This window comes from Periplaneta americana, chromosome 13 (assembly GCF_040183065.1).
Source record: "Periplaneta americana isolate PAMFEO1 chromosome 13, P.americana_PAMFEO1_priV1, whole genome shotgun sequence".
Classification (NCBI taxonomy): Eukaryota; Metazoa; Arthropoda; class Insecta; order Blattodea; family Blattidae; genus Periplaneta; species Periplaneta americana.
This window is the reverse complement of record NC_091129.1, coordinates 104,136,422-104,158,067: the sequence shown is the minus strand read 5'-3', so window position 1 is coordinate 104,158,067 and position 21,646 is coordinate 104,136,422. Positions and strand designations below refer to the sequence as shown.

The 21,646-nt window shown below is 35.2% G+C and overlaps 1 protein-coding gene across 1 annotated transcript in view; it reads left to right on the top strand.

Moving 5' to 3' along the window:
• lov (jim lovell) overlaps window positions 1-21,646 on the top strand; it is a 437,315-nt gene that overhangs the window by 247,381 nt on the left and 168,288 nt on the right. The window contains exon 3 of the mRNA XM_069843710.1: window positions 21,479-21,612. The gene's annotated coding sequence lies outside the window, so the exon portion shown is untranslated. The remainder of the gene's footprint in view (window positions 1-21,478; window positions 21,613-21,646) is intronic.

Sequence of the window (21,646 nt, the reverse complement as noted above, 5' to 3'; positions counted from 1 at the left end):
AGGAAAATTATCGGAAGAATTTATGATTAATAAAGGTATCAGACAAGGATGTAGTCTATCACCAAGTCTTTTTTAATATATACATAGACGACATTCTTAGAGAATGGAAGAAATGTACTAATGACGGGATTTCGTTAAATCGACAAAACATTTTAAAAAACCCTTTTATTTGCAGACGACCAGATAATTATTCAGGATAGTGAAGATAACTTGCAAAAGGCCATACACAAATTAAAAACAATATGTGGAGAATATCATGTAAAAATATCAATACAAAAGACAAAAGTAATGGCTTTCAGAGGAAAACATCCAGTTAGAAGTAAAATAATAATAAATAATACTGTTATAGAACAGGTGAGCCATTTTAAATACCTAGGTTGCGATATTACTTATGATTATGATAAGGATGTGAATATTAAAACACAACGCTTCCAGGCTATATGTGGCACAATTGCCAAGAATTTAAAGAAGAAAACAAGGAAAGAAACGCAAATAAAATTTTATAAGACAATGGCTATACCAACTCTCTTATATGGATGTGAAGCATGGACCTTGAAGAAAAATGATATTAATAGAATCCAGTCAGCGGAAATGAAATTTCTCAGAGGAGTGAAAGGATGTACAAGATTGGATAGATATAGAAATGATGACATAAGGAATGAACTAAACCTGCTCCCAATTATAGATAAAATAAAGGAATATAGAATTCGTTGGTCGAATCATTTGAGAAGAATGGATAAGGAACGAATACCGAAACAGGTGTTGGATTATAAACCACAAGGGAGAAGAGATATTGGTCGGCCAAGAACAAGGTGGAAAGTTGAGGACGGAACAGGAGACTCTCCTACTCCATGAAGAGAAGAAGAAGATATTCACTGTACAAATATTGAAGAAAAATAAAGAAGGTAAACATACGAATTCGAAATTATGCAGTGAAACAGTTGGACAGCTTCAAATACTTGGAGTATACTGTAAGTAGAAACATGAGCTGTTAGGTCAAAAGGAGGATAGCCTCTAAATATGCGAAAAGAGAGAAAGGAACTGGCTAACATGCACCATTTGCTCCTGGCCTAGTTGCCTCATAAGTGGTGCCTTGTTGGTATCACTTGTGAGGTTCAGACCTGTCTTCGGACAGTTAAGTAGACAACAATATTTTAAAATAGTAGAGAAAATTATGGTAGGGAAATATTTAAACAAATATATTCACTGTAAAAAATTGAAGAAAAATAAAGAAGGTAAACGAACGAATTCGAAATGATGTAGTGAAACAGTTGGACAGCTTCAGATAGTTGAAGTATGCTATAAGTAGGAACATGAGCTGTTAAGTCAAAAGAAGGATAGCGATGGCAAGGAAACTTTTAATGAAAAAGGAGCATCTTCTGTAGATCTCTGAAAAAAGAACTAAGGAATTACTTTGTGTAGAGTGTGACACTGTATGGGTCAGAAACATTGGTATTACTACGAAGTGAAGAGAAATGATTGGGAGCATTTGAAGTGTAGATATGGAGAAGAATGGAGTGTGTGAAATAGACAGACAAAACAAAAAATGAAGCTCTTCTAAGAAGAACTGGTGAAGAAAAAAAAAAGAATGTTGAATCTGGTCAGGAATCGTAAAAGAAATTGACTGAGTTACTAGCTAAGAAGAAATTTCGTACAGAAGGATGCACAGAAAGGAATAGTAAATGACAAAAAATTTGAGGCAGAAGGAAATATATGTCAGAAAACTTTAAGATTTATACAGTAGATCGTATGCATAGACCAGGGCTGGGCACATTACGTGATTCTGAGAAATGAGTGCTGTGTGCTTTAAAGAGCGGGTCTTGCGAGCGCTCTGACATATGCATACTGTACGTCATTCAGTGTCGGTGCAGTGATGACTCTGCAGCATGATGGCGAACTTTGAGACGGAGGTTCCGCTCACACACTAAAGCGTCCCGCTATTCCCAATGCTTTTAATGTATCATGGGTGGAGGAGTTCTTTTTGGTAGAGAGCAGTGGATTAGCATAGTGTTTAATTTGGCATAAAACACTCCAACTGATTAAAAGGTTCAATATCCAACGACATTATTCTTTACAACATGCTACTGAATATGACAAATATGTTGGTAATGAACGCCATAAATTAATACAACTTAAAGGAAATGTTTCTCAGGTACATTATATTAGAGTATATTTGATATTTACATTGCATTATAGGTTATTATACATTTAGTAATATATAATTTTAAATTATACAAGTATTACGATATATCATAGTATAGTACAGTTCATGATATATCATATATCACATTCATGAACTGTAATATACTATACTATGATATATCATAATATTTGTATAATTTAAAATTATATATTATTAAATGTACTATAATAACGTATAATGCAATATAGATATCGAATAGATACTCTAATATAATGTAGGCTACCTAAGAAACATTTTCTTTAAGTTGTATTAATTTATGGTCATATCATATCATATCATATCATATCATATCATATCATATCATATCATATCATATCATATCATATCATATCACATCACATCACATCACATCACATCATATCATATCATATCATATCATATCATATCATATCATATCATATCATATCATATCATATCATATCACATATTACATTATATTATATTATATTATATTATATTATATTATATTATATTATATTATATTATATTATATTATATTATATATTATGCATTAACAGGATGACAATAATGCATTTAGTGAATCGGCTATGAGAATTAGCTACAAAACTTGCCACGAAATTGCAAAGGAATTGAAAATATTCAACGAAGGTGAATTCATCAAGCGATGTTTAATTACGTATATTGGCAGATGAACTCTGTCCACAGCAAGTAGGGGAAATGGAAGCCATATGCATGTCTCGTAGAACCGTGGTGAGGAGATTGCAGTATGTGCGAATGTGTTATGTAAATAAGCCTAATGATGTGTGTGTGCATAGAGCGAAGTTTATTTCAATAAATTAATAAGAGTGTTATAAATTCTGTAATGTAAAATGGATTGATGTAATATCCTTATAAACTATTATGTACTGACAGACTGAATGGCTAGAACAACCGTGGCTCTTGTTATATTAATGCAGGGAATGTAGCTGTAATGCGAGTCCGCCACTGCGTGAGCGTTCTGCTCTGGCTTGGAATTTAAGTGCCTTGCGGAGCGAGAGCAGCTCTGGCCGGCTAAATGGAGCGCTCTCATGCCCGGCCCTGGCATAGACGAAGAGGAAATCGGAAATTAGAGTACATTGGAGAATGCAAGGATTGCGGTGAAGGACCTGTGCTTGGATTGAAGACTGAGAATGAAATGAATGAATGAACACAACATGAAATAGAATCCAGGTGTCGTTCTAATCATGGCAAAACGGAAAATTCTGCCTTTACCTCGGCGTGAACTCAGTTTCCTCCAGTTCGTATTCAGGCGCTCTACCTGAAGCGCTGGGAAGCACTTGGCCTCCTGCCAAAAACTAAACAAAACCTGACACGGCTTGTGACAGTGTAAGAGATATGTAACAAAGCTCTCAGGATTTATAAACGCTGATTACATTCTGCGGCTGTGATATTAAATAGGATATTATTTCCTCAATTTCATATGACTTGAACGTGCGTCAGAGGTAGTTAATTTAAAGGCAAGAATAGTATCAAATCTCTGCCGAGAAGCAGCGACAATCTGTAATCACGCGCTGATGTACTGTCAGTCCCGCTGCCAGACGGGGAATTCTTGTGGTATACAAATTCCGAAAACAACAACAGCTGTAACAAGAAGAATAAAAGAAGTGTTATAAGGCAGGCATGTTAACCCAAGCAGACAGTAGCTACTGTATAACCTGCGTCGCTAAGAAAACTCCTCGAGCGTCAAGTCAATTCAGTTCCGTCAGGGTTAACCAAGGAGCCATCCGGGCCAAATGCCGGAGTAGAGCCGTTGCTCCAGATAATAAATTATTATTATGTACGTAGTATTCATAGAGTTCTATACAAACAAAATGAAATATCGACGTCACGCAATGATACATGTCTTTCTCTACACGTTTGTGAGATTCTTGCAATTTAGTTACTTCATTGCTTTGCGAACAATGTCATCAACACTCTTTAACATCTACACTACTGCGTGTTCAGTTCAAAGTGTGTCATGGCTCGCTGTATGTCGTTATGTGGCTAGCCGATGAGCCTAGAGAATTCAGTCTTCCTACACTTCCGCAGAGGCGTATTACCTATGTGCCAGAGAAGTTGCCTAGAAAGTACGGCGTTCATTCTGAAGAGTACTTACCGATACGTATCGCAACGCCGGTAGTGGCAGGAATGTGAACTGTTTGGAAACACATACTGAGGTGAGTTTTTTTCTTACTTTCGGGATATAGGGAGAGGGTTAAGACGATTATTTACGTACGGTATTTGTTGACATTAACTTCGACGGTCAACATGGACACGGAGCATTTCATTTGTGTTGTGGAATGTTGCCGTACGCAGCCGATGATAACAAATACCCTGGGTACGACTTGCCCGCGTAAAACACAGTTCGAAAGACGTTATGGTAGCACACAGACCGTACAGACCGCCATCTGTTGCTACGACGTTCAAGTTATACCGTACACGTTCTCAAGTTCAGATTGAACGCCTTGAATAATAGGCAACTTCTCTGACATAAAAGCTGAAACTCGCTTCAAATCGCTGACTCACAACAGTGACGTCATGACATACTTTGAAATGAACACCCAGTAGAGATGAACAACGATCGAGAGGCCAGGAGTGACGGCGCCCACAAGCCCGAGAACCCGGACGACAGTGTTGTGTACGTCGTGTCGTTGACGTGGGGACTGCTTGTGAGTGTTTCGAGACGTCGAGATTGATCACTCCCGAAGTCCCGAACGTCAAGCAGTCTTGAATCGCCACAGTTGTTTGTACCTGGCTGAACTTTTATTTGCTTTGGCAACTTATGTGTGTATGAACAGTCAAGTGGCCTATTTGAACCATCATCTCTGCCTGTCGGTGTATAATGGTCCGTCCCCCAGTCTTTGTTTAATTACTGGGCCCTTGTTGAAAGGCTGGGAATTTTCTTTTCACATGTTTGGGATCAAGTGTGCAATCTCAAGTAAAAAGATATTAACGTTATGTTTTGTGTTTCTTAGAAAATGCGAATTTATTTGAGAATTGTTTTTTTTTTCCTATTTATATATAACCATAGGTAATATCATATGGTAGAACTGGAATATTTTGATAACTAAGATACTGTTCTGTTTTCTCTTTTTTTCTCATTTAAACATTTATAATGTTGTTTGTTTCAATTATGTATGTTGTTCGGGGTTGCGAAGTCTTTCCACACCAACCGGGTGCTGTTTCGGAAGTGATGAGCGAGACTCGAGGCACGCGGGAGTGACGAGACGAGGCTTGAAAGACAAATGCAACGAACACAGCGAGCGAGAGCGGCAGTTGGTTTTGTTCATCTCTAATCTGCACTATATCTGGACGATTATAAGTATAATACCACAGTCTACTATATACAGTCACGAAGCTTGAATTTTGAGGGTGCTAGAAACAATAGACTGTGACGGTACTATTTTGTATTGCCTGTAATGAGGCGATATTAGCGATCCTAGTGGTGAGAAACTATCTAATATTTGCATATTTACTACGTATTGAGCTTCGCGACTGTATATACTAGACTGTGATAATACTTTATCTTCACTAATACTGAAAAGAAGAAAAATGGGTCACATTCCTGCCATCTACCCGTAGTATGAGGAACCCGAATCACGTAAAGTGAAGTGAGTAGGCATTAGACACGCACACATTTTTACTGCCCTCGTAATTGCACTCGAGTGGCCAAAATTTGTACAAGCACTTGTTTTGATATTATGAAGTTGCCTCATAAGTAGTGCCTTTTGGTATAATTTTGTGGAGTTCAGACCTGCTTTCGGACAGTTGACTAAACAACAACAGATTGACAATACGCTAAAGAAAAAAAATCTCAAGAAATGTTTATATTAAAGCATTTATTTTTGCCGATAATGAAGTACTGATAGCAAATTCAGAATACTCAGTCATTACAACAGACCATGGAAAAATTAGAAGAAAAAACTGAAAGCGGATTTAAGAATATTCCAATGATTGTGAGAAATATCTCTACTTACTCAAATTAAACTAATAAAATACGGTATGGAGTACTTTCCTTAATACTGTAGTCTATTTTATTTTATATTCATATATTACATCGGTACGAAAGTTTTGTCTCCTATTTTTTTTCAGAAGCTTTAATTACTGGTCTTATGACTAGGCTTAGAATCCGCGACACTTTATCAACCAATGTACGCACAACTCGACTATAGAGTTCCTTGAACATAGTAGACAGACATACTGTGAATGTAAACAACGCCAATGTGCTTTATATTGTGGGACTCGTTTAATTTTACCATATTTGGTTTCCATATAACTTACTTTGGTGCTTCCAGGTAACGTATTCTGTTTTTTCGAAGGATATCTGGTACCGATTTTCTCCGTGATTTTTTTTTCTTTTAAGAGTTCAATCTATTTTTCAGCTGTTATGATGTCATGAGGTAAAATTGCTAAATCGTCTGCAAATGCTAGGCAATCTATCTTTAATTTTTCTCTGACTAATGTGATTGGTTGATTAATTTTGACAGTTGTTTTTGTTTACGCCACTCTTGTATTACTTCTTCAAGTACACTGTTGAAACGTAATGGAGAGAGTTCATCTTCTTGTCTTACTCCTGTTTTTACTTCGAAAGATTCTGAAATTTCCCCCATAAACTTAACTTTAGACTTTGTATTTGTCAGTGTCTCTTCTATGATTGTAAGAGTTTTTTGGTCTAATTAAACCATTATTATTATTATTATTATTATTATTATTATTATTATTATTGTTATTATTGAATTTGGTATTCCTAAGAAACTAGTTCGATTAATTAAAATGTGTCTTAGTGAAACTTACAGCAGAGTCCATATAGCCCAGTTTCTATCTGATGCTTTTCCAATTCACTGCGGGCTAAAGCAAGGAGATGCACTATCACCTTTACTTTTTAACTTTGCTCTAGAATATGCGAGCCATTAGGAAAGTTCAGGATAACACAGAGGGTTTCGAATTGAACGGGTTACATCAGCTTCTTGTCTATGCGGATGACGTGAATATGTTAGGAGAAAATCCACAAACGATTAGGGAAAACGCGGAAATTCTACTTGAAGCAAGTAAAGCGATCGGTTTGGAAGTAAATCCCGAAAAGACAAAGTATATGATTATGTCTCGTGACCAGAATATTGTACGAAATGGAACTATAAAAATTGGAGATTTATCCTTCGAAGAGGTGGAAAAATTCAAATATCTTGGAGCAACAGTAACAGATATAAATGACACTCGGGAGGAAATTAAACGCATAATAAATATGGAAAATGCCTGTTATTATTCGGTTGAGAAGCTTATGTCATGTAGTCCGCTGTCAAAAAAATCTGAAAGTTAGAATTTATAAAACAGTTATATTACCGGTTGTTCTGTATGGCTGTGAAACTTGGACTCTCACTTTGAGACAGGAACAGAGATTAAGGCTGTTTGAGAATAAGGTTCTTAGGAAAATATTTGGGGCTAAGAGGGATGAAGTTACAGGAGAATGGAAAAAGTTACACAACGAACCTGACATAATTAAGAACATTAAATCCAGACGTTTGAGATGGGCAGGGCATGTAGCACGTATGGTTGAATCCAGAAATGCATATGGAGTGTTAGTTGGGAGGCCGGAGGGAAAATGACCTTTGGGGAGGCCGAGACGTACATGGGAAGACAATATTAAAATGTATTTGAGGGAGGTGGGATATGATGGTAGAGACTGGATTAATCTTGCTCAGGATAGGGACCAATGGCGGGCTTATGTGAGGGCGGCAATGAACCTCCGGGTTCCTTAAAAGCCAGTAAGTTATTTAGTTATTATTATTATTATTATTAATATTATTATTATTATTATTATTATTATTGAGATTTATTTATTTTAACTTAGAAGTCGTGTTTGAGCCCATCCAATGTTTTCCAAAAACTGGGGCCACTGAAGGTTGCTATGGTAATGTGAAGGCTACAGGGGTCGTGGTATGGTGACGTTCGAACGAAATTTCATTGCCGATTCCATAAAGGTGAACCCACAGACAAAACACTTCACACGCTAGTAAACAAGTTTAAGCGTACTCGGACAGTCACAACGGATCCCGTACGAGGATGTCCATCATCCTCTAACTAAAGCATCATCAGGTTGTCCATCGAACTTAGTTCAAAATCAGTGCGGCGTTTGTTATGGGAATTGAAAATTCCGTGTTCGATGGTGCATAGGTGTTGGATTTCACGCTGAAGAGGAAGCCGTGCAACCTGCAAATTCTGCATCACCTGCATGACGAGGACTTTGCACAGCGTGTGTGTGGAATTATCAAAGGACATGTGCTCATTCAACCCATTACCACACTGGTGGAGCTCCAGAATGCATGTGTAGCTGTTGTCACAAAGCCATTGCACGGACTCCAGCAGCAACTACACAGTATAGATACACAATGTACCTGCAATTCATTACCATACACATCATAACCATAAACGCCTTATTTTTACAAAACAGATACTTAATTTCTGGACACCCTGTATTTATAGGCCTTTTTAGGATCAATGTTAGTTATCTTTAATCTCAAGAGTGCCACCGCATTTACTTGATTTTTTTAAAATGATTTTGATACAGGAAAGAGCAGAAAATGCCTGCTCGACAAACATTAAATGTTTGAAGGCAATGTTCTTTATGTTCCGCATAAACTTTCAGTCAAAAATAAAAAGGTGACATTCGCTTTTAAACTTTTTTTTTCAAACTGTGTCACACAATAAGTCAACAAGCTCATCATCCTCCTTTTCGGTGAGATTGTGAGCCTCCATGCTGATAAGGGGAATTTGAATTCAAAAATTGTCAGAATTAGGAACCGGGAAGTAAGTTCATCTTCATATGCGTGCAGTACAGGTTAAGAGGAAGACGTGTCGGAAGAACTACACGTCTTTGGGAAGGTCCATGAAAAGAAATAGGCCATATGGCTTACCTTGAAGATGAAGACGATAAAATCTTAAAGGGGGTTACATTCATTAGGTACAACTACATATTATAAAGGCATCCCGAAATTCGCGCACACGGGCTATATCGTGTGAATCCGGGATGAAAATGGTGGCGAAAATGTTAGTGACAAAATTTTGTTTTCTGTAATGTAATGTTTACTGTGTTTATCAATGTAACAAACAAGCATTAAAATGACAGGGAATTGATAAACGGGAATTTATTACGACGTTATGAAGGGTCATAATTCAACAAGGAAAAAGTCGTGCAGCATATAAAGGTAATAAAAATAAAAAAGTATATAAAATAAAAAAGAGAGAGAGGTGGTGGTCTAAACCATCAACAATTAGTTTAAAGCAGCCTACAGATAATTTGGCTACGATTGCAGGATTTATATTTATTTGCAAAATACAGTGTTGACACACATATTCTGAAATTACAAATTACTGGCACGAAATTTTGTCACTAACACTTTCTCACTATTTTCATCCAGGATTCACATTATACTGTCCTTGTGCGAGAATTTTGAGACATTCTGTATATTTAATGATCGTGAAATCTAGAGTAGAGAGGGTGTTGTGTCTGAGTCATGGAAGCATTTAAATATTTAGTTAAGTAATTATTTATTTATTTAAATATTAATTAATATATTTAAGTAATTATTTATGTATTTATTTAAATATTTATTTTTATATTTATTTATTTATTTACATTAAGTGTCCTCTCATAGGTTTTTGAGATAATAAGCGAGCAGTCAATAACATGGCTGTGTACGATGTATGATCGTTGCTAAGCTCTGAATACTCCTTTCATAGCTTATGAATTGAAGGTAAACATAAAGGACTAATGGCAAAAATTTCTCCTTTCATTACATCATTTTTACGTAAAAAATTAATTACAGTAAACAAATTAAAATTAATATTTAATCAAAACAGTATGTATATAAATCCGTTATCATACACACTTCATATTATCTGTAGTAATGTCACGAGAGGTCTGAGATTTGCCGATAAATCCACGAGCGAGTGGATTTATCTGGGAAATCTCAGACCTCGAGTGACATTTATTAGGACTATATCGTGAATAAAATAAAAATGTAAATAATATATCCCTAAAATTCGATCACAAAATGTTAATAATTGCATATTAACGAATACTTTACCTATTTAGATATTGTGAAGTTGAAATACTCGTAGATGAATATCGATTACTGCAATAAAGAAATTCGATGTTATTATTCAGTAATGCCAATTGCGAAAAGCGAAATACAGGTTTAACAATGTTAATTATATGTACTGCACTTTTCTCTTATTATTATAACATAAATACATTTTCATTATCTGCTGAAATCATAATTTAATTTAACAGCAACAGTGGGGACAGCTATTTACCAATGCTTATGTATTCACAGCGAGACATGTTGCTACACAGTGAAGCCATCTCTGTATAGATAGGCCTAATTAAAACACGAATTTTATTACGCTATACGGAAGGCAGTTTGATCAATAACCTTATTATTACTATGCAAGGTCTTTGGATTTGATATGCGATGATGTTACATAAATCTGAACATCTGATTTTCTATTAATTGTTTAATTTAATTCACAAAATACAAATTTTATAGGGTACAATTATAGGTTAAGTTACCCGTGGGAGCAGGACCAATGTCAGCTGTGCCTTATTTCGACCGTTACTCGTGCTACAGGAAAGCATTTTTTATAGCTCGACAAACGCATTTCCGCTGTAGTGTGTAACGGAACTAAAGCTGCTTCTACACAGTTCAATATTCCAATTGCGTATGCGTGCAATCTGGGAAGAATATTGAAAGAATCAAGTTTAAAACGTACGTTCAATTAAGATGCATGAAGATTTTGTGTTTACATGGTGTGCCGTTTTGAACGTCGTCTTCACTGCGTAAATATATTAATTAATATTAAATATCAATCTTGCATTCATTGCTTTAAAGTTGAAAGAAAAGTTTAACCGTGTAGTTGCATCTTAATGTATTCATGATCATCAATTTACGGGGAAACAGTTGGCGACAACAACTAAAGAAAAGAACGACCATGCGATAAATTGATAGCGATAAATCTAGCTGCAAAAATTATCGCAAAGTGTGACTGTGATTGGTTGGAATTCAAAATTTTATTACACTTGATTGGTTGAAAATGGAATGACGTCATATAAACAAAATAGTCCACCTAATTTAACTTCCAAAAATCGAATGGATTTACGAGATCATAGTGAAATAAATTATTGAATAAATAATAAATAAATCTGTAGTATTTATTTGAATAATAATAAAGTGTTTTGTGATTTTTTACAAAACTAACGGGCTGAACACTTATTTCGAGCTGCTTAACAAGTAGAGAATTTATAACATGCTACTGCAATAAGGAAACAATTAGCTTTCAGTTTCTCAACCGAATAATAATAATAATAATAATAATAATAATAATAATAATAATAATAATAATAATAATAATAATAATAATAATAATAATAGACATTTCCCATATTTATTCTGCGTTTAACTTCCTCCTGAGTGCCATTTATATTTGTTACTGTTATTCCAAGATATATGAATTTTTCCACCTCTTCAAAGGATAAATTTCTCATTTTTAATGGAGCGTTTTTAGGTTGCGGATGGAGGAGACGGCCTCAAGTTATGAAGGGTAGCTGCGAATATATTGCATAAGGAATTGCGGACAGCCGATAAAGGGTGGTCCTCCAGCTTGGAGGTTGAGCGAAGGGCTAACAATCCATCACCGTAAAAAGCACCAAATAAACACTAAATACTGAAGATAAATATCTACAGAACCCTAAAAAATAAACCTAGGAAAACTGGCGGCCAATATCCATCTGTTCTGTTCTTCGTCGAATTATAGAAAGAATGTTTGAAAGACAACTGAGGGAGTAGGTTCTTTTCTATGAAAACAAACGAGGATTTGTGGCAACTTCAGATACACAGATTAATTCATCTAGTTAGGCGTAATGATATTTTGAAACATGTCAAAGGGAAAAAGAAAAAAAAAATAACTAGGTATATTTTTCGTTGATATTAGCAAGGCTCACGACAACGTTGGATTAGATCATTTAAAGTCTGTAATATGTTCCAAACCTATTTCAGAGAAATTACAAGAAGTTATCATTAATCTACAAGAGGGAAATAAAATGCAAGTAGAATTAAATAACCGGAAAACTAAGACAATTCATTTAAGAAGAGGGCTGATGCAGAGAGCTCCACTTTCTATTGCGCTGTACAACTTGGCAACGGATCATATTTTAAATGAGTTGTCGGAACACATGATAAGTGACCAATATGGGTATAGTTTACAAGAAAATTTGCCTAAACTCAGTGTATTAGGCTTTGCAGATGACAGAGTTTTAATTGCAAAAAACTTAAATAGTGCTTTAACCCTATTTACTATGGCAAGAACTAAATTTCAGGAAATTGGCTTAATAATTGAACCCTTTTCAAGCAGTCACAGAAAGAATAAAATTATATCGTCTCTTCTTGGAAATGCATTAAATATTATGATGTTAAAAATATAAGTTAAAAAAACAACCATAGTCCAAATACATAAATGTTTATGAGAAACAGAAAACTACCTGGCATGGGTGTTGTTGACATTTCAAGTATAAAATTCATCATGCTTTTTCTTAAGGTATTGTAGTAATTTGGAAAAATTGAAGTACTCGTACATTTATAACCTAAACTGCTTCATAGAAATGCATGTGTAAATACAGGTAACTGTAGACAATGGTTATTTTAAGAAAAAATGTTCTGTTGTGGCTGAAGTGTGCCTCTCCTTTAATCTTCTTTTTTATTATATCCTGTTTCTTCTCCTTTCGTTGCTTACGTTTCTTCTCCATAACTAATACAATAATTCACGTGCCAAAGCACTTTTCTCTGAGGTGGCTTTTGTTGCGTACATAAGAAGCAGTACTGCCAATCTACTACAGTTTAAAATTGTATTCAAGATGATATGAATGAGGTATTTGTAAATGTTACCATCGTTCTGGCTGGGTGATGACTGTTTTCACAAAATAAGTCTATGGACTATGGTTTTTTTTATGAAAACCACTGAATATTTCCACTCTTATAAAGACCTATGGTATTTTTTTCCTCTAACAAATAATTCAGTAGATTGCCGCTACAATACCCTCACCATAAGCTTAATATCACAAATTTGCATTTGTTTTTGGACTATGGTTACTTTAATGACATGAATATGTTAGGAGAAAATTCACAAACGATTAGGGAAAACATGGAAATTCTACTTGAAGCAAGTAAAGCAATAGGTTTGGAAGTAAATTCCGAAAAGACTAAGTATATGATTATGTCTCGTGACCAGAATATTGTATGAAATGGAAATATAAAAATTGGAGATTTATCCTTCGAAGAGGTGGAAAAATTCAAATACCTGGGAGCAACAGTAACAAATAAAAATGCAAAATAAATATGGGAACTGCGTGTTATTATTCGGTTGAGAAGCTTTTGTCATCTAGTCTGCTGTCAAAAAATCTCATAGTTAGAATTTATAAAACAGTTATATTATTACCGGTTGTTTTGTATAATTGTGAAACTTGGACTCTTACTTTGAGAGAGGAATAGAGATTAAGGATGTTTGAGAATAAGGTTCTAGGAAAATATTTGGGGCTAAGAGGGATGAAGTTGCAGGAGAATGGAGAAACTTACACAACGCAGAACTTCACCTGACATAATTAGGAACATTAAATCCAGACGTTTGAGATGGGCAGGGCATGTGACACGTATGGGCGAATCCAGAAATGAGTATAGAGTGTTAGTTGGAAGGCCGGAGGGAATAAGACCTTCAGGGAGGCCGAGACGTAGATGGGAGGATAATATTAAAATGGATTTGAGGGAGGTGGGACATGATGGTAGGGACTGGATTAATCTTGTTCAAGATAGAGACCTATGGCGGGCTTATATGAGGACGGCAATGAACCTCCGGGTTCCTTAAAAGCCATAAGTAAGCAAGTAAGTATGGTTACTTTAAAAAACCCTTTCAATTGATTTTGTATCGTTATTTGATAATGAGGTATTCAGTTTTTTGTTCTTCCTGTAAAATTTTAAAATGACAAGTTGAACCTTCCTTTGAATAACCGATTCATTTATATGACCGATAAAAACTGTGTCATCGTGTTCAGAAAAGCTAGAAATTTGTTTAATTTAGCTTAAATTTATAAAAAGAGAACAGAATGAAATTATGAGATGTCATAGAAATTCGAGCCCTAGTGATGACGACGGTGATAATGAATGCAGATGTAAAATAGAGTCCAATTCAATTTCCCTATTTGTTCACAGTGAGGTGAACATTCCTTGCGTATCTGTGTTGTCAGCACTGAAATGATTAGGCCATTAAACCGCACGGTATTCTATTCCGCGCAGGAGAGAGCATTTCTTAGGCCAAATAAAACCACTTGGCAGTTTGCCGGTTGGTCAGCCTTGGGTTGCAGCATCAAGCTACTGTGCCTACACAACAGAACTTTAAACAAGTTCCCCTTCATAATGACATAGGAACAAAATGATTTTAAAGTTGTTGTTTTTTATTATTATTTCCCTCCGTATGTAATTTACAGCCAGACGGCGTATTACCAGTAGCAAAAGCGCGGTCGCACCCGAGTGGCAGGTTAAAATACACGTGAGCTTGTGGTTATGACGAAGGTGTTCCTGTACAGATATGTGTGTCTTAGAGTGCCTCGCTTTTTCTTTCCTTATCTTATTTCAATTTTATCTTATTTACTTTTTTAGTTGCTTTACGGACAAAGCCTTGAGTACATGGGAAGCTGGTGAATTAAAAAAAAGACGACATAGAAAGAAAAAAAATAAAAAGAATAACACACCACACCGAAATGAAAGTCCTAGTAAACTCGAGAAATCCGTGAAGGACAAACACCTGGGCTCCAGGATGGACATTTCTTCGAACTCCGGCGGAGATATTACATATTATAAAAACATTATCCGGTTCGTCATGTTTGGAATCCAGCTGGGACGGCTTTAGTACTCTCATTTACACAATAAAGAACAAGTAACACAATCGGTGTTGAAGAAAAGTTAAAGACTTTTTAGCACTAAAATTAGCATTTATATGATTTTAAGTTAGGAAAGATTATATTAGAAGAACAATCCTTGCTATGTTTGTTTACCACTGCAGTGCTTTTGGACCTTCAACAGTACAACAGGTTTACTTACAAAACATTTCTGTGACACAAAGTAACTAGGTTTTCATTTTAAAAATAGTACATTTTATGTACCCAAGATATGAATCAATTAATTGCATGTAGGAATTGCTTTAGTTGTTCTCTGCATAAATTAAATAAGAGAAGATATTTACATTCACTTCTGCTTTTTCCGATTCAATTACAGTTTTTATAAAAATGTTTGAAGGCTTACTGTATAATAAAGTAGTGAAGTTATACATGTGATTTAGCCATGGAGGGTAATCATATTCCATAATATATTATTATTGAGACTTTACAGAAATTAGTCATGAGAGTTAAATAATTGTTCAATTATTCTAAATTAATTGCCCTTAGCACTATATTTAATCAAAACATTTCAATGTTTCACATCACGAGACGACAGATGTTTATGTTTATCACTCTTCTGCGATTTATTTATTTATTTACTTATTTATTTATTTATTTATTTATTTATTTATTTATTTATTTATTTATTTATTTATTTATTTATTTATTTATTTATTTATTTATTTATTTATTTATTTATTTATGTATTTATTTATTTTGGTAATAATTGTAACATAAAATATAATATATACAGAAAAACTTTAGCTCGCCCCTGAAAGAGTAGAACTCGTGCTCAGGGGCGGATTCCTGAATTGAAATTAAGAATTATATAATACAATTTGTCTAATGTCTACTATGCAATTAGAATATATACATTTAAATTTACGATTTTTCAATCTTTAAAAAAATCCATACATAAATTTTTTAATTTAATACTAGAATTATTAGAATTGACAAGATTAGGATATTTAAATATAAATTTGTTATATTCTTGGGCCTAAATTACTACTATGATTAAATATTGTAGCAGTTTTGCATTTTGGTTCAAACAATCTTAAAGAATTCATACCTTTTGTTTCATAACTATGACAATTATTTCGATTTTTATGTATGAATTTTATTAATACCATATAATAAATTTGTCTTATGTTAAGAACATTAAAGTCTAAAAACAATTTTTGAGATGGAAAATCAATAGGCTTATGAAGACATATTTTAATTATTTTCTTCTGTAATAAATGAAGTGGATTAAAATTGGATTTAAACAAGCTATACCATTCTATAATTTAATACATAATTACCGATTGAAATAAAGTTAAGTATATTGTGCTTGATAAACGTATTGACAAATAATTCCTCAATAAAACAAAATAATATATTATATTACGTAATTTATTGCAAAGGTAATTAATGTGTTGGTTCCATTTCAAATGACTGTCGAAAATTATGCCTAAATAAGTTGAATTGATATGTCGGTGCAATGTTTTTTAACAATAAAAGTGACTGTAATCTGTGCATTTCGAACTGGCGGATCAAGGTTACGTTCAAACGTGCAAACCACGCAAGAGTCACTGAACTGAACTGTGGACAGAAGCACTGGTAATCCCGGCTGTCCCAGCTGACTTTAGTTGAGGAGAATGGTCCAGGAATGGGGTAAGCACGCGTGGAAAATGCAGTCCATTGCTTGACCTTGACCTGCCAGTTCGAAATTAACTGATAATAGCGCGGCAAGTATTCTAAAAATAAAACACACTCAGAGTACACTGGCCTGTGTTATCGCAATGTGTGGTCGCGTATATTCGCCCAAGAATGTTTACGAAGATGAGTCATTCGTGAAGGAATATAGCGAGTGTGCTGTAGTTCCGGTATCAAAGAATTGTCGACGTTGACTTCTAGTCTAGAGCGCGATGATAATTAATTGGATCCCTAATTTGTTGTCCAAGTTAATCTTCTGACTTCCAATTGGACGGAGTTACGCAATAACAGACCAACAGCCAAAAACCTGTTTTGAGACATTGGCCATTGAAATAAATCTGTTGTTTTTAATAAAACATTTTATACAAGAAGTACAGAGTGGACCGCTCGAATGTACCTAATTTCAATTGTATGTGACTGGTAAACGGTTAAGATAGAAACCTACAGTAACGTTTATATGAAAGGAAAACTCAACAAGTTTCGATATGCACATCACCATATCTCTACATGAGCTCCAGCTGTCACTGTGACGATATCGAGGCAATGAACGATTTCTTGTCATGTCTTCTGGAGTGCTCTCAGTAGCCTCTATGATGCGCTCCCAAATCCGCAGATTATTATCGGTTTACTTTACCTGACACATGGAACACGGCTTCGTCCGAGAAGAAAATCTTGGACATAAAATCAGGATCAGCGCCGAGACGGTCTAGCATCGTATTGGCGAATTCCACTCGTTTGGGTTTGTCATCCGGCTCCAGACGTTGCATTAACTGCGCTTTGTATGCGTGCAGTTTGAGACGTTTGTGGACAATTCGTTGCAATGTTGATTTTTCGTACTTGAAGTTCCCGCGAAGCTCTTCTTAATGACTTCCGCGGGCTTCGCTCATACGCGGCTTGAACATTTGCAACCATTTCGTCGGATGTTCTACCACCCCATCATGCTTCTTCAACACCGATCCTGTAGCTAAAAATGTATCGTGCCACTTCTTAATGCTTTTAGCAGTTGGAGCATCATGGTTAAACACTCGCCGGTTCTCCCTTTGAACTCTAACAATTGATATAAACTCCGCATACCACAATACAATTTGCGCTTTCATCTGCGGTGTCGCCATTTTGACAATCGATACAATCTACGAAAAGAAACCGTGTCTGCGCATCATCTACTGACAGGATTCGAAACTTGTTGAGTTTTCCTTTCACATAAACGTTACCGTAAGGTTCTATCTTCAACCGTTTACCAGTCACATAACAACAACAACAACAACAAATGGCTTTTAAGGAACCCGAAGGTTCATTGCCGCCCTCACATAAGCCCGCCATCGGTCCCTATCCTGTGCAAGATTAAGCCAATCTCTATCATCATACCCCACCTCCCTCAAATCCATTTTAATATTATCCTCCCATCTACGTCTCGGCCTCCCTAAAGGTCTTTTTCCCTCCGGTCTCCCAACTAACACTCTATATGCATTTCTGGATTCGCCCATACGTGCTACATGCCCTGCCCATCTCAAACGTCTGGATTTAATGTTCCTAATTATGTCAGGTGAAGAATATTACCAGTCACATACAATTGAAATTAGGTACATTCGAGTGATCCACCCTGTATAATAACATTCATACTATTACAAAAAAATAGCACAAATAATACTAAAAAAAAGACTAACCGAGTTTAAATAAGAGACCAGCAGTTGAATTAATATTTCAAAACAAAATAAATAAATGAACTTTGTGCTATAAAATAATTTTTGCTTATAAATAGCAACAAAATTAAGATATCACATTCTTGATTTTTTGTGAGTTAAATTAGCCTGCCATCAACAGATTTGTGCAAATATCTAATTTTTTTTTCAAATTGTCTGTTGATCTATTATTGCGTAACTCCGTCCAATTGTCTGAACACTGGAGCTGTCATACATACGTCAGTCGCCATCGCTATGATCACGTACCGGTCTGAAATGGAGATTTCTCGGAGCTGCGATTTTGGAACTATAGTCAGAGTCTGAACCAGTGACAAAATCACAGATCTGCAAATCACACCCCACCGATATTCAGTTTCGGAGAATATCTCTTTTTATCCGATCATCGGATAAGTTCCACTTCCCAGTCTTTCCCGGTTACAAAGCCGATATGGCCCTCCGAAACTATGGATTTCCCGCATGTTTGGCACAATGCAAAACCTAAAAACCTCGCACCATGTTGAGCACTGTGAAAGACTGAAATAACATTTCTCAAAACCCGCAAACCTTACATGCTCATAATTTCGGCTTAATGAAACCTTGATACCTCACTTCCAACAAAATTTATTTATAAAATAACATCTATGGCAGTTAAACATACTTCGCAGTGGATATAAGAGGAAGGAATTCAAGGAGACGACAAACAATAACGTGTCTTATATCTGTTCAACGTTTGTTGTTTTAGCCTAGAGGTAACATAACAATGCAGTAACACTCCTGAGAAATAAAACTCGCAGTAAAATTGGAAGAGAAGATATTCGAAAACCAATAACAATAAACACATCGATATGACATGCAGAGAACATCTGGGAGTCGGCACAAAGTACACAACTCGTAACGACGTGTTTTATGAGCTGCTCATACATCATAATTTGCAATGATTCTCCGTCTGTAATACCTTCTTGTAGCCAATTAATGCGTGACGAGACTGGAAAACAGTACTTACATAGTAGATCTCAAGATGATCAGTAAGTTAGAATTTTATTGTGATTACCTATAGTTTAACAAGAAACGTACTACAACATTACATTTCTATCGAAGAATTCTTTAAATACAGTATATCCTAAAACAAAAATAACTACCAAAATGTCATCTTTATTCTCAAAATATTGATATATTAAAAATAAGCATTTACAATATAAGGTAAACTATACAAAATAACAAATTCACGTATTTAAACCAATACATGCACCTCTTGAAATTACATTTTTGTTCATGAATACACTAAAAGAAAAATACTTTAGACTCCTACTGTATGTAGTATTCAGTGTTACGTAATTTATAATACCTATGTTAATTTCTCAACATAGAATTGAAGGGTTCAGAATCATAGTGGGCCAAGCGCCATTTACTAAAACCGCAGAAAACAAGGGTTAAAATTAAGTTATTACCATAATTCAATGGAAACATATAGCAAGTAATATAACGTATACACATTAAAACTAAATGATATGTCAATCTTCATTCAAATATGGTATTCACTTAACTTTAATCTTTGCTTTCTCCGTTTTTAATAAATGGCGTTTGGCCCACTATGGCTCTGAACCCTTCAACTGCAACTTTCAGCAAACACTGTGTGCAAATTCTTAAAAGTGTAGGACTTGCGACTATCAGGTAATAGAGTTTCCTTTAGAGGATTTAAGCCGGCATCGGAATTGGAATCCGGTGTGGCTTAGTGGATAGAGCGTCAGCACGTAGAGCTGAAAACCCGGGTTCGAATGCCGGTGCCAGAGAGAATTTTTCTCCGCTCCACCGATCCTTCATCATATGATAACGCAGAATTCCTGCATGGAAATATCATTTGTACTTCGGTACGTCGCTGGAATTCTTTTAGAAAGTAATATTGGACCAGTCCATAAAAAAGAAGCGGACATGAAAAATATTGTATCGTGAGTTAATACGAAAATGATGTTTCCTCATTTTTTTAATCTGGTGACCCATAAAGTTGCAAATTCATTTATTTTTTATTTTAGTAGGTCATTTTACGACTCTTTATTAACATCTTAGGTTATTTAGCATTTAAGTTCACTGTACTCTTTGCTTGACACAATTCCATAAGTAGAAGTCGATGGGAATGAGACCCGGAATGCGTGGTGGCCACTGCTGTCTGATTTATGATTAAATGATAATATGTACTGTATATTAAATACACATAAGCTTCTACGATTCCATCAGTTTAAGTTCACATTCTGTCACCAATGAGCCGTCAGATCGTCACTTTAATGTCGAGAACTTCAACATAAGTTATAACAAAATAGAAAATATTTTATGTGGTGCTTAAAATTAAACTAAATTATGTTTTATTTAACCACGCTCGCAACTGCCGAAGTTATACCACCGTCGCTGGTAAGCCGGAATTTTGTCCCGCAGAAGTTCTTTTACATTCCAGTAAATCTACTGACACGAGCCTGTCGCATTTAAGCACACTTAAATGTTATCGACCTGGGCCGGGAGCGAACTCACAACCTCGGCCACAGAAGGCCAGCACTATACCGACTGTGCCACCCAGGCCGACTTTATGTAGTACTAAATAAGAATTAAAATATATCATCATTCCCCTTTATTCAAGTCAACTCGTGGAAATTGAAAAGAAAATGAAATTTTCAAAGACGCGTATTTTCTTTTAAATATGTGCATTTATTTTGTTCATTCAGATACCTAATATTGTTAATCTCTTTTCTAATGTGCAGATATTTACTGAACTGAGATACTTTTATGGTATAGAAGCGTTCATTAGTATTCCCGGTCGAAGTCAATATCGATTTCGATTATTTATTATCACTGATTAAATTACATATTGAAAAGCAACCAAAATGGTCTCTTTGTGTGTTTCTAATTACATAAATTAACAGTATCATACAACAAAACTCTGTTTTCTGTTTGCAGATATTACAAGCGAAGCTCCCAATTTCAACCAGGTTTTACAAGATTTTCTTGCTTGAAGGCGGAGATTTAAATTTATGCATGGAAGAATACTGATAATACTGGAACATAAGGCACGCATTTCAGTTACATCAAAGGTAAGTAGCAAACTGAAATATAAATATTACTTAA